This window comes from Phyllobates terribilis, unplaced genomic scaffold (assembly GCF_046119375.1).
Source record: "Phyllobates terribilis strain yellow unplaced genomic scaffold, ASM4611937v1 Scaffold_7__3_contigs__length_470593459, whole genome shotgun sequence".
NCBI lineage: Eukaryota > Metazoa > Chordata > Amphibia > Anura > Dendrobatidae > Phyllobates > Phyllobates terribilis.
The window spans coordinates 93,333,212-93,347,487 of NW_027362767.1; the positions used below are offsets into that span (position 1 = coordinate 93,333,212).

General features: G+C 39.8%; 1 protein-coding gene across 1 annotated transcript in view; it reads left to right on the forward strand.

Moving 5' to 3' along the window:
- Positions 1 to 14,276, forward strand: part of AVEN (apoptosis and caspase activation inhibitor) — a 542,539-nt gene that overhangs the window by 257,723 nt on the left and 270,540 nt on the right. The window lies entirely within an intron of this gene.

The following is a 14,276-nucleotide window of genomic DNA, read 5'->3' on the forward strand; positions in this document are numbered from 1 at the left end:
ATAATTACCATAGGAGGTGGGGATTTCTTCCGGGTCCGGGCTCCACAGCATCAGAAACTTGATTGAATAAAGACATTTCACAGCAACAAGACCTCTATTATGAGGCATACAGGCATTTATAGATTCACATTTCTATCACCTGTATGCTCATATTAGAGGTCAGATAAGTTCCAGGGGGTGACAGATTCCCTTTAAAGTAGAAAGCCACTAAGAAAGCATGATTCCTGTTCTGGTGGATCTGCTTTGTATTATATAACTATTGAAAAAAAAAAACAGAAGAGATTAGACCCCTAAAATGTAACCTTTATTAATTTAATTCAGTGTTTCCTGACATTTTTTGTTTGTTTTTGTGTGGATTTTTTATAGTCCTTTTAAGATAAATTAATAAAGGTTACATTTTAGGGGTCTAATCTAATTCTAATTCTCTAATTGTTTTTTTGTGTGTTAATTAGACCCTGTCTATATATTTTTTGCTTGGTAGCTTAATTATATAACTATTGCTCTGGTGGATCTGTCTTGTGTTGTATGGCTCTTTCTTTAATTTTTATCGTAGGCACACTTCAACTGTAAGAGACAGAATCGAACAATAAAAAACAGAAAATCACATTGTATGATTTTTAAATATTTAAATTGCATTTTATTACATGAAATAAGTATTTGATCACCTACCAACTAGCATGAATTCTGGCTCTCACAGACCTGTTTGTTTTTCTTTAAGAAGTCCTCCCACTTTGCACTCATTACCTGTATTAATTGCACCTGTTTGAACTTGTTACCCGTATAAAAGACACTTGTCCCCACACACAATCAATCACACTCCAACCTCTCCACCATGGCCAAGACCAAAGAGCTGTCTAAGTACACCAGGGACAAAATTGTAGATCTGCACAAGTCTGGGATGGGCTACAGGACAATAGGCAAGTATCTTGGTGAGAAGGCAACAACTGTTAGCACAATTATTAGAAAATGGAAGGAAACACAAGATGATTGTCAATCTTCCTCGGTCTGGGGATCCATGCAAGATCTCACCTCGCCTCGTAAGGAGGGGTTAGGACGATTATGAGAAAGGTCAGGAATCGGCCCAGAACTACATGGGAGGACCTGGTCAATGACCTGAAGACAGCTGGGACCACAGTCTCTAACATTACCGTTAGTAACACACTACGCCGTCATGTATTAAAATCCTGCAGGGCACGCAAACACATGTCCAGGCCCGTTTAAAGTTCGCCAATGACCATCTGGGTGATCCCGAGGAGGCATGGGAGAAGGTCTTGTGGTCAGATGAGACCAAAATAGAACTTTTTGGTTTCAACTCCACTCGCCGTGTTTGGAGGAAGAAGAAGGATGACTACAACCCCAAGAACACAGTCCCAACCATGAAACATGGTGGGGAAAAGCTCATACTTTAGGGGTGCTTTTCTGCAAAGGGGCAGGACGACCGCATCGTATTGAAAGGAGGATGGATTGAGTCATGTATCGTGAGATTTTGGCCAACAACCTCCTTCCCTCAGTAAGAGCATTGAAGCTTTGAAGATGCGTCATGGCTGGGTCTTCCAGCATGACAATGACCTGAAAGCAATTCAGCAAGATAAGACCCGCCCACAGGCCTGCCCCAATCTGTCTCTTTGTCTGGCTGTCTCTATGATGAGGAACAAACTTGTGCTTCAGGGCAGCTTGTGGGCAGGTCTTACAGATGCATCTCACTAAATTAGAATATCATGAAAAAGTAAATTTATTTCAGTTCTTCAATTAAAAAAGTGAAACTCATGTATTATATAGAGTCATTACAAACAGTGATCTATTTCAAGTGTTTATTTCTGTTAATGTTGATGATTATGGCTTACAGTCAATGAAAACACAAGTCATTATCTCAGTAAATTAAAATAATTAACAAAAAACACCCGCAAAGGCTTACTAAGTGTTTAAAAAGGTCCTTTAATCTGTTTCAGTTGGCTCTGCAATCATGGGGAAGACTGCTGACTTGACAATGTCCAGAAGGCAGTCATTGACACACTCCACAAGATCCCAGAGTTGCAATTTTCATTTGGAAATTAAGGTCTCAGAGTCTGGAGGAAGAGTGGAGAAGTACACAATCCAAGCTGCTTGAGGTCTAGTGTGAAGTGTCCACAATCAGTGATGGTTTGGGGAGCCATGTCATCTGCTGGTGTAGGTCCACTGTGTTTTATCAAGACCAAAGTCAGCGCAGCCGTCTACCAGGAAATTTTAGAGCACTTCATGCTTCCCTCTGCTGACAAGCTTTTTGGAGATGGAAATTTCATTCTCCAGCAGGATTGGCACCTGTGCACACTGCCAAAAGTATCAATACCTGGTTTACACACAACAGTATCACTGTGCTTGATTGGCAGCAAACTCGCCTGACCTTAACCCCATAGAGAATCTATGATGTATTGTCAAGAGGAAGATGAGACACCAGATCCAACAATGCAGACGAGCTGAAGGCTGCCATCAAAGCAACCTGGGCTTCCATAACACCTCAGCAGTGCCACAGGCTGATCGCCTCCATGCCACGCCGCATTGATGCAGAAATTGATGCAAAAGGAGCCCCGACCAAGTATTGAGGGCATTTACTGAACATACATTTCAGTAGGCCAACATTTCGGATTTTAACCCCTTTCTGACATGGGGCATATTAATACATATCTGTGCCCTGGGCCTTTTGGGCCAGATACGTAATAATACACACCGGTGATTGCGCCCACACACAGGCTGTGCGGGCGTGATCGCCACCGGGTGTCGGCTGATAGTACCGGGTGTCAGCTGTGACAATGTGCAAGGAGTGGCCCACACCGCTCCCTACACATTAATCCCTGAAATGCGATTGAATTCGATTGCAGCTTTCCGGGAGCAAGGGGAGGTAAGAGCCGATACTTACCTCCTCTCAGGCATCCCGCGCTGTCTGAGCCGGGTCCCGGTGGTTGTCATTGTGACCCGGATGTCGTCATGTTGACATCCAGGTCACCAGACAGAAGGAAATTACTTTGATCACACACTGTGCAAGATCAAAGTAACTTCTGCCTGTGCAGCACTGACAGGCTGTATAGCACAGGTTTGCTGCTGCTCTCTATGCTATACAGGCGATCAGACTGCAAAAAGTGAAAGTCCCATAGTGGGACAATGTGTAAAAGTAAGAAAACTTTCAGAAAGTGAAAAAAATTATAAAATATATAAAAAAAAAATAATCCAAAAAAATAAAAATATACTGTACCCATAAATAAATATTATTATGAAAAAAAAACAGAACAATAAAAGTACACATATTTGGTATCGCCGCATCCGGAACGACCTGACCTATAAAACTGTCCCACTACTTAACCCCTTAAGTGAATACGGTAAAAAAAAAAAAGAAGCAAAAAAAACGATACGTTATCATACCGCCAAACAAAAAGTGGAATAAAATGCGATCAAAAAGACGAATGTAAATAAAAATGGTACCGCTGAAAACGTCATCTTGTCCCACAAAAAAAACCCTGCCATACAGCTCCATCAGCCGAAAAATAAAAAAGTTATAGCTTAGAATAAAGCGATACAAAAAAAATATTTTTTCTATAAAATACTTTTTATTGTGTAGAAGCGCCAAAACATAAAAAAAAATATAAATGTGGTACTGCTGTAAACGTACTGACCCGAAGAATAAAGCTGCCTTATCAATTTTACCACACACAGAACGGCATAAACCCCCCCCAAAAAAAAACGATTCCTGAATTGTTGATTTTTGTTTATTCTGCTTCCCAAAAATCTGAATAGAAAGCAATCAAAAAATGTCATGTGCCCGAAAATGGTACCAATAAAAACGTCAACTTGTCCCGCAAAAAACAAGCAGTCACATGACTCTGTCAGCCGAAATATGGAAAAATTATAGCTCTCAAAATATGGCGATGCAAAAACTAGTCTTTGCAAAAAAATTGGTTTTTTTTTAATGTGTGACAGCTGTCGATCATAAAAACCCGATATCAATCTGGTGTCTCTGTAATCGCACCGACCCAAAGAATGGTCATCTAAGCACTTACAATGCACAAGGAACGGCGTAAAAAATAAACTCTAGGGTTAGGGTTGTGTTAAGGTTAGGTTTGTACTAGGGTGAGAGTTGTGCTGGGGTTAGTGTTGGACTAGGGTTAGGGTTGTCATAGGGCTAGGGTTAGGGTTGTGTTAGGGTTGCATTATGGTTAGGGTTGTGCTAGGGTTAGTGTTGTGCTAGGGTTAGGGCTGGGGTTGGGGTTGTATTAGGGTTGGGGTTAGGGTTGTTTTGGGATTGGGATTTTTTTCAAAAGTAAAGAAAAAAAATGACAACGATATGGCGACTAGTGAGTGCAAGTGCTCGCTACTTGAGTTTGCATCGGGTGCTCGGGTATGCACAGAGTATCGCGGGTGCTCGAGTGACATGCTCGAGTCTCCACCCCATATGTTTTGCAGCTGTTATACAGCCAAAAAAAACTTGTGGGGATTGCCTGTCATGCACGAGCGATCCCCGCATATTTTTTGGGGGTGTCTAACAACCGTGAAACATGCGAGCGAGTACTCGAACATGTCACTTGAGCACCCGCGATACTTGGTGCATACCCGAGTATCCGATGCAAACTCAAGTAGCGAACACTTGCGCTCAAGACCAATGACCACTTATTTAATATGATGACCTAATGTTATCAAATTCTGTGTCGTACCTCTGGGTTCAAAATGTTTACTATACCCCTTGATAAAATCCTTGAGGGGTGTAGTTTCCAAAATGGTGTCACTTGTGGGGTTTTCCACTGTTTAGGCACATCAGGGGCTCCCCAAACGCAACATGGCGTCCGCTAATTATTCAAGCAAATTTTACATTCAAAATTTCTAATGGCGCTCCTTCCTTTCTGAACCCTGTCATGCGCCCAAACAGTGGTTTTCCCCCACATATGGGGTATCGGCTCACTCAGGAGAAATTGCATGGTGCAATTTCTCCTGTTACCCTTATAAGAATGCAAAATTGGAGGCTGAAAAACATTTTTGTGGGAAAAATGTGAAAATGTTATTTTTTTATGGCTCAATGTTCTAAACTTCTGTGAAGCACCTGGTGGTTCAAGGTGCTCACCACACACCTAGATAAATTCTCTGAGGGGTCTAGTTTCCAAAATGGTGTCACTTGTGGGGGATTTCCACTGTTTAGGCACATCAGGGGCTCCCCAAACTCAACATGGTGTCCGCTAATTATTTAAGCAAATTTTACATTCAAAAAGTTAAATTGTGCTTCTTCCCTTCCGAACCCTGCCAAAACAGTGGTTTTCCCCCACATATGGGGTATCAGCATGCCCAGGAGCAATTGCACAACAAGTTTTGGGGTCCATTTTTTCCTGATACCCTTGAGAAAATAAAAAAATTGGGGTCTAAAGTAACATTTTTGTGAAAAAAGTTAAATGTTCATTTTTTTTCTTCCACATTCCAAAAATTCCTGTGAAGCACCTGAAGGGTTAATAAACTTCTTGAATGTGGTTTTGAGCACCTTGAGGGGTGCTGTTTTAAGAATGGTGTCACTTTTGGATATTTACTGTCATAAAGGCCCCTCAAAGTCCCTTCAAATGTGATGTGGTCTCAAAAAAAATGGTTTTGTAAATTTTGTTGGAAAAGTGAGAAATCGCTTTGGTCAACTTTTAACCCTTATAACTTCCTAACAAAAAAAATTTTGGTTCCAAAATTGTGCTGATGTAAAGAAGACATGTGGGAAATGTTACTTATTAACTATTTTGTGTGACATATCTCTCTGATATTAAGTGCATGAAAATTCAAATTTTGAAAATTGAGAAATTTTCACAATTTTCTCCAAATTTCTGATTTTTCACAAATAAATGCAAGTGATATCGAAGAAATTTTACCACTTATCATGAAGTACAATATGTCATGAAAAAACAATCTCAGAATCAGTGGGATCCGTTTAAGCGTTCCAGAGTTATTACCTCATAAAGTGATGGTGGTCAGAATTGTAAAAATTGGCCGGGTCATTAACTCATTAACGTGCAAACCACCCTCAGAGGTAAAGGGGTTAAAAACATTTTTCAAGCTGTTGTTATGAAGTATTCTAATTTACTGAGATAATGACTTTTGTGTTTTCATTGGCTGTAAGCCATAATCATCGACGTTAACAGAAATAAACACTTGAAATAGATCACTCTGTTTGTAATGACTCTATATAATATGAGTTTCACTTTTTGTATTGAACAACTGAAATAAATTAACTTCTTGATGATATTCTAATTTAGTGAGAAGCACCTGTATCTTGCTGATCTGCCCTAGAGCACCAGGATAAGACCCTGTCTACAGTCCGCACTCGGAGCACGGGCATTTCATTAACTCAAAACTGCAAACACTGATTACACAAGAACCACAAGACAGATTTCTTCACCTCTGGTATCATTTTAATCAGTGCAGCAACCCCAACATGACACTGCCTGTACTTTACTTAGCAAAATCCTGTTGACAGGTTTGCTTTAAGTGAAAAATAAATGCGTTACTCTTTAATCGACTACAATCACTTAATGGCTATATTTTAACAGGTTTATGTTGAGATAATCTAATTAAATAATAAATAAAAAGTGTTTTTTTTTGCTACTGGAGAATCAAGCACAAGGCTTGAAGTTCACATACTGCAGAATAGGTTTTTTGTTTTCATAATGAAAAATGTTAACATCCAAAATGTTTTTAGTTAAAGTGAATGCAGAATAAAACGTGCAAATTCTGGTGCGTGTTGCCCTATGCACAATATGATCGATTAATTTAATATTTATTGTGTATATTATATATGTCACCCATTTTCACTGAATGGCCAAATTTGCATCTGAATTTTCTTGAATGTAATTATTGAAGCAAAAAATTATTCAAATGATACACGTGCAGTGAAAGGGGCCTTTAGGACTTTTTTATTTATTCTGTTGCAGATGCTAAATCCGATCTTGTTTAAAGAGTAGCCATCGTTTTCATTTCATAAATCAACAGTACATATAAAAATAATAAACTTTGTAATAACTTATCAGAGAAATCTGTTTCTTTCCTTCATTTTCAATTCACAGGTAAAATCTGTATTCAGTGAAGATAGATTTTTCCCCTTGCTGAGATAAGTGTTCACAGTTGGTTTTTATAAGATTCTATGGTGGAGTAGGAAGAGGGAGGAGCTAAAGGCAGACACACCTTCTGCTGAAAGTTTCATAGAACTTTATGAGCACCAACTGGCATATTTTGTCTCACTAATGGGAATGTCTGTATTCACTGAATACAGATTTTACCTGTGAATTTTAGCTGTGAATTGAAAATGAATATCAGTACTGGTGGAAAAAGAAGCCGATTTCTCTGCTAAAATATATTACAAACTTTATTTTCTTGTGTACTTATGATTTCTGAATAGAAATTAAAGCAACGGTTACTCTTTAATGTTTTTCTTAAACCTCTGTTGTCCTTTAGACCTACAGTCTGCAGTTCTGAAGATGGCGACTTGTCTCTATTTGCTCCTTTTACAGTCTTGGGATTACATTAAAATGTGTTTTTCCTTTGCTGTCCGCCTCACTTGATATGTGTGTCATCATAGCTAACATTAGGTGGATAGGCCGAGTCCAGCATTGTTCTGAAAAGTGAATGCATGTAGAAAGCAATTCTACACCTGAACAGTCTGAAAACTAAAGTACGGAGGCCTACATCATGTACAGTACAGACCAAAAGTTTGGACACACCTTCTCATTTAAAGATTTTTCTGTATTTTCATGACAATGAAAATTGTACATTCACACTGAAGGCATCAAAACTATGAATGAACACATGTGGAATTATATACTTAACAAAAAAGTGTGAAACAACTGAAAATATGTCTTATATTCTAGGTTCTTCAAAGTAGCCACCTTTTGCTTTGATGACTGCTTTGCACACTCTTGGCATTCTCTTGATGAACTTCAAGAGGTAGTCACTGGAATTGGTCTTCCAACAATCTTGAAGGAGTTCCCAGAGATGCTTAGCACTTGTTGGCCCTTTTGACTTCACTCTGCGGTCCAGCTCACCCCAAACCATCTCGATTGGGTTCAGGTCTGGTGACTATGGAGGCCAGGTCATCTGGCGTAGCACCCCATCACTCACCTTCTTGGTCAAATAGCCCTTACACAGCCTGGAGGTGTGTTTGGGGTCATTGTCCTGTTGAAAAATAAATGATGGTCCAACTAAACGCAAACCGGCTGGAATAGCATGCCGCTGCAAGATGCTGTGGTAGCCATGCTGGTTCAGTATGCCTTCAATTTTGAATAAATCCCCAACAGTGTTACCAGCAAAGCACCCCCACACCATTACACCACCTCCTCCTCCATGCTTCACGGTGGGAACCAGGCATGTAGAGTCCATCCGTTCACCTTTTCTGCGTCGCACAAAGACACGGTGGTTGGAACCAAAGATCTCAAATTTGGACTCATCAGACCAAAGCACGGATTTCCACTGGTCTAATGTCCATTCCTTGTGCTCTTTATCCCAAATAAGTCTCTTCTGCTTGTTGCCTGTCCTTAGCAGTGGTTTCCTAGCAGCTATTTTACCATGAAGGCCTGCTGCACAAAGTCTCCTCTTAACAGTTGTTGTAGAGATGTGTCTGCTGCTAGAACTCTGTGTGGCATTGACCTGGTCTCTAATCTGAGCTGCTGTTAACCTGCGATTTCTGAGGCTGGTGGCTCGGATAAACTTATCCTCAGAAGCAGAGGTGACTCTTAGACTTCCTTTCCTGGGGCGGTCCTCATGTGAGCCAGTTTCTTTGTAGCGCTTGATGGTTTTTGCAACTGCACTTGGGGACACTTTCAAAGTTTTCCCAATTTTTCGCACTGACTGACCTTCATTTCTTAAAGTAATGATGGCCACACGTTTCTCTTTACTTAGCTGCTTTTTTCTTGCCATAATACAAATTCTAACAGTCTATTCAGTAGGACTATCAGCTGTGTATCCACCAGACTACTGCACAACACAACTGATGGTCCCAACCCCATTTATAAGGCAAGAAATCCCACTTATTAAACCTGACGAGGCACACCTGTGAAGTGAAAACCATTTCCAGTGACTACCTCTTGAAGCTCATCAAGAGAATGCCAAGAGTGTGCAAAGCAGTCATCAAAGCAAAAGGTGGCTACTTTGAAGAACCTAGAATATAAGACATATTTTCAGTTGTTTCACACTTTTTTGTAAAGTATATAATTCCACATGTGTTAATTCATAGTTTTGATGCCTTCAATGTGAATGTACAATTTTCATAGTCATGAAAATACAGAAAAATCTTTAAATGAGAAGGCGTGTCCAAACTTTTGGTCTGTACTGTATAATGTACATTATTGTACCTGTGAATGTGCATGTATAGGTGGTACTAAACCAGTGTTTCCCAAACTCCAGTCCTTACGGTCTTCATCAGGTCATGTTTTCAGGATTTCCATAGTATTGCACATGTGGGAGAATTCCTGGTGCCTTGATGATGCTTTCACCACCTGTACAATACTAAGGAAATCCTGAAAACCTGACCTGATGAAGGACCGGAGGACTGGAGTTTGGGATACACTGGGCTAAACCAAACTAGGAAAACGCATATTTGGGATCGATAGAGGGTCTAGTTTTGAGTTGAACTCTTGAATAATTACAAGCCTCAATACTGAAAGTTTTCCAGGGCTCTTTGGGAGCATTGGGGAGCAATTAAACCACAAAACTAAAAAAAAAGCCAAACCAATTCTGTGAATCTTCTTCATGCAGATGAAAAGCTCCTCTTGGCCAGGTTCCCATGTAGAGTAAATTTTTCATTTTTTTCTGATTATTTTTTTGTACAAAAACTCTGTGCTTAAGTGTTCAAGAAAAATGTTTTTTTTATTTCATGAAAACCCATGCTCACCGTGTGTTTTAAGACCTGTAGGTTCTTATGGATAGCCTGAAAAAAATATGTGACGCAGTTATGTTTTTTAAGTGCAGAGACACACTCTTCCTGAGCAGATATACAATAAAAAAGAATATTAAAAAAGCTTGTGATAAATTGTCACCAAAAAAAGGAAAAATGTGTTAAATTGGCATAAAAAAACAACCAAAAAAAACAAAACAAAACAACAAATCCCAACAATCAGAGAAGAGTGCTATTTTGTGGGGAAAAAGTAGCATTTCTGTATGTGGGAACATGACCTAAAACTCCTAGAAACACTCTTTAATTGAGCACCATGCTTCATTGTAATGTGGCCTTATTTCATCAGTGGGAAATTAAAAAGTGCCAACAAACAAGTTGTAAATATAACAAATAGCAATTTGTATATAAACAAAATTTCAAAACATTGGGACTTATTTCTAAACTATATGCAATAGAATTCTAGCTTAATTTGCTCAAAAACCTGTCTAATGCTTTGCACCATATTATGTGTTTTATACACACTTGTCAAGACGCTGGACAAGGAGCATCGCCTATGAGGGAGTGGATTGGACATGGTCTAAATTAATATCCCGTGTGTCAAAATAGTGTGGTCAAAAGTAAGCTAACTAATAGTGTAACCTTATGGCCCAATTTATCAGGACCGGCGTTGTTCACACCAGGGCTGTGGAGTCGGTGTCCATTTTGGTGGAGTCGGTATAAAATGGACCAACTTCAACTTCTAAAATATATACGGTAATAAATTGGGTACAGTAGTTCAGTGCAGTTTATGGGGAATATTTTTTCAATAAGGATTTGGGAAAGTTATGAAATGTCCTATAAATGTCTGTCCTATTCCTGATCTAAGGGTCTAGACTTTTAGCTGAGATGAATCTGTGCTATAGTAAATTTATCACTTAAACATGAGCCATGTGTGAGGGAGTCGTGGAGTCGGAGTTGGTGTCATGGAAATTGAGGAGTCTGAGCTGGAGTCAGAGGTTTGGCTTACCAACTACACAGCCCTGGGTCACACCAGTCTTGATGAGATGTCCTGAAGCTAGAGGCTCCTGATTCATGAAGCTTCTACATCACACATATCAAACTCCAGCCCGTGGGCCAAATCTAGCCCGCAGTGTGATTATATGTGGCCTACTAAACCAGAACCACCATCCCTGCGTGGAGCCCATTATTCTATATGGAGGACTATGTGAGGCCCATTATAATGTATGAAGGACTATGTGGGGCCTTTTATTCTCTATGGAGGACTATGGCGGGCCCATTATACTGTATGAAGAACTATGTGGGGCCTTTTATTCTCTATGGAGGACTATGGGGGGCCCATTATACTGTATGGAGGACTATGTGGTGCCCATTATTCTGCATGGAGGACTATGTGGGCCCATTATTCTGTATACTGGTTGGCCCGTGACTTTCTCCTAGTTTTTCACTTTGTGCCCTCTGTGTGTTTAAGTTTGACATCCCTACTCTACATGAATCAGGAGCGCTGCACGAGTGTCGTGCCCCTCTGTGGGCGCCTCAATCCTACTCCAGCTACTGTTGGAGTAAGATTTGTGGCTTAATGAATGACGCTGCTAGTCATGAATATGAGTTTGACCAGCGGCTGTCGCCATGCCTCTGTCTCGCCCCAGCGCTGTCCACTCTGGTGGAGCTTGGTGAAATTAACGCAAGAACGCCAAAAGTTGTCTAATTTTAGTGCAACCTTCAGTTGCGCCAAAATTCTGTGACTTTTCAAAGCTTTTAGCTTTTTACACCAAAATACTGGCATAAAAGCTTTGATGAATCGGGCCCTTAAACTACCGGTATGTTGTCTAAAGACTCAACAAAACAGCAAGCATGTGTTTACTCTGAATTTTTTTTTTTTTCAGGGCAGAATCTCAAACTCTCTAATCAAAAAACTCATGGTGGTTTTTGGAGAGTTTAAGCTTCACACTGAGATTTTTTTGCCTCCATTTTTGAAACACAACCTAAAGCGGAGTTCACACGCAGCATTGTTGCAGTGCTTTTACAGTGCCATCAAAAGCTATAAGATTTCAGAAAGATTTTTTTCCTGACAATTTGAGAACTGCAGCATTTTTTAAATTTGTAGCATGTCAATTCTAAAGTATTTTTGCAGTGTTTTTACACCCATAGATACAATGAGTGTAAAAAAAACACTGGGAAAAAACACAGCACGCAGCTTTGGTGAATAAAACTTACTTTATTAAACATGTACTGTATACAAATCACACATGTAATCCGCACCAAAAAAAGCAGCTAAACACAGCAAAACCTGTGATTTGAGTACAGCATTTTTCCTGCCAAGAGAACAGTTTTTGGCTGCCAAAAAAAGCTGTGCAAAAATGCTGCATGTGAACTTAGCCTATGGATATGTACACACAACGTCTGTTAGACACCGGCACACACGCTGGGATTTTTCTGCAAAAGATACTTCAGGAAAAAACCCTGTCAGTAATGCCTCATAATTAGATTATGTTAGATGTAAATTTAAATATTTTAGCATAACAATAAAATTGTTTTGAAGCTCCTGAAATGTCATTCCAGATTAAGGAAAATCCACTACATTGAAAAGCTCTTCCTCTGGAGAAACTGTCACTTTAAGTGTATAAAAAATACATCCGGTTAATGTAACATGTAAATACATGGAAATTACTGGTTTCCAATCCTAATAACACTGTAATTATGTGCCATCATTTAAAGCCAATATTATAGCATTTTGTATTTTGTGCCATAACTTGTGTAAATGTACAGTATATCATATAATGTTTTAGAAATTCGTTTACTTCTTGTCTTTACTTTCCTCCATAAAGTGTAACAAATACAACAGACCCTAACTCTGGAGTTCTACATAGATTCATCCCTTATGTAGAACTTTGATAAGGGCATTGTCTTTTATACACTTAGATTACCTTTTTGTGTTTCGTTTTTTTTTAATTCCTTCCTCTTTGTAAAAAAAACAAAAAACTAGAACAATGTAGTACACATAGAAAACCTACATCCACAAATAAGTAATTGGTGATTAATGTTTTTTGGATTTTACTTTATTCTCTTTTTATTTATATTAGCATATGCTAGCAAATGGGTCGTAATGCAACATGGTGCGGGACGGTATGCGAAGGGGACATCATCAACGCACCGCCACGCTATATGAAATTGGTGATCCTGGCCCGCCTCTGCAGAACGTATACTGCCCTTGGACTTGGCAGGCCAGGACCAGATGGTATGGGGATGGATGAGGGAGACCAGAGTCCAAAAATAAACTTTTTACAATGACTTGATGAGAAGTATGTACATCAGATGGTAGGCAACACATTTCATGAATGCCTCATTTGCAGTATGCAGAGACAGGTACTTTCCCGTTACATATGGTGATACATTCCTTTTCTTACAATTCACAACAGTGCAGCAAACTATAAAGGGAAGTTCCATGATCCTCCGGGAGGGCTGTACGGGCTGAGGTGTAACGCTACAGCTTCTTATAGCTACTCTCAATTCCGAACTAGTTTGTGAGGCCCTCATTGGCCGAGGTACGTCGGTATGACACCTCACTAGTACTTTCAAAGTCCATTCGATGAGGGTCACAGGCTCCATGCTGTACCTCTGCATCTTCAGCTCTCCGTAGGAGAACTCATGCCCCAATATGGCGACCATAACGTCCTTTCCAAAATAGACAATCATTTACTTAAGTCCTGTTTGTTCAAGATAAGGAATCTTTCCTTCTGTTCAGTCCCCTTAAGTGAGTCTAACTGACCTTCTGGTACCCTGGGCAAAGTTCCATACCGTTTTAATGGCCTCCCTGATGCGAATTAAGAACTTCGCCCTGATGCTTACCTGAGCAATTCTTTCCCTTTAACAAGGCACTCCAGGCCTGGACTAAGGTCCTCGTCCTTTCCTATAGTCTCCTCTAGGCTTCCTGCCTGGAATCTAATTTGCCAATGTCTCTTTTATGTTTTTTTTAGTACGTACTGTCCGATGTCTCGTGGTCTTCCCTCTTTGCACATAAATACCCGTTTACATGCAGGTCTGCAAGTAGTTTGACCATAGGTGTGACAAAACAGCTTCTTATCTTAATCAGCCAGACATATAGATTTGTTAAGCCAAGAGAAATACACTATTGTGTTTGTGTTGACTTGTGAATTTGTGTATTTCTGTGGCTGGTCAAGAAGGACATACTATTATGTGTATAAACCTGAATGTTGACTTCTCTTAGTCATGCTAATTGCATATTGTACTAAAGTCCGCTAGATGTTGATTTCCAGGAGCCCCCCTGCTGTGCCAACTATGTGGATTGATTGCATGCTTAAACAATGAGACATGAGCCCTGTGGAATAATACCCTCCCTAATCATTGACCTTTGGATGTGTGCTTGAGAGAACGGTTGTGAAAT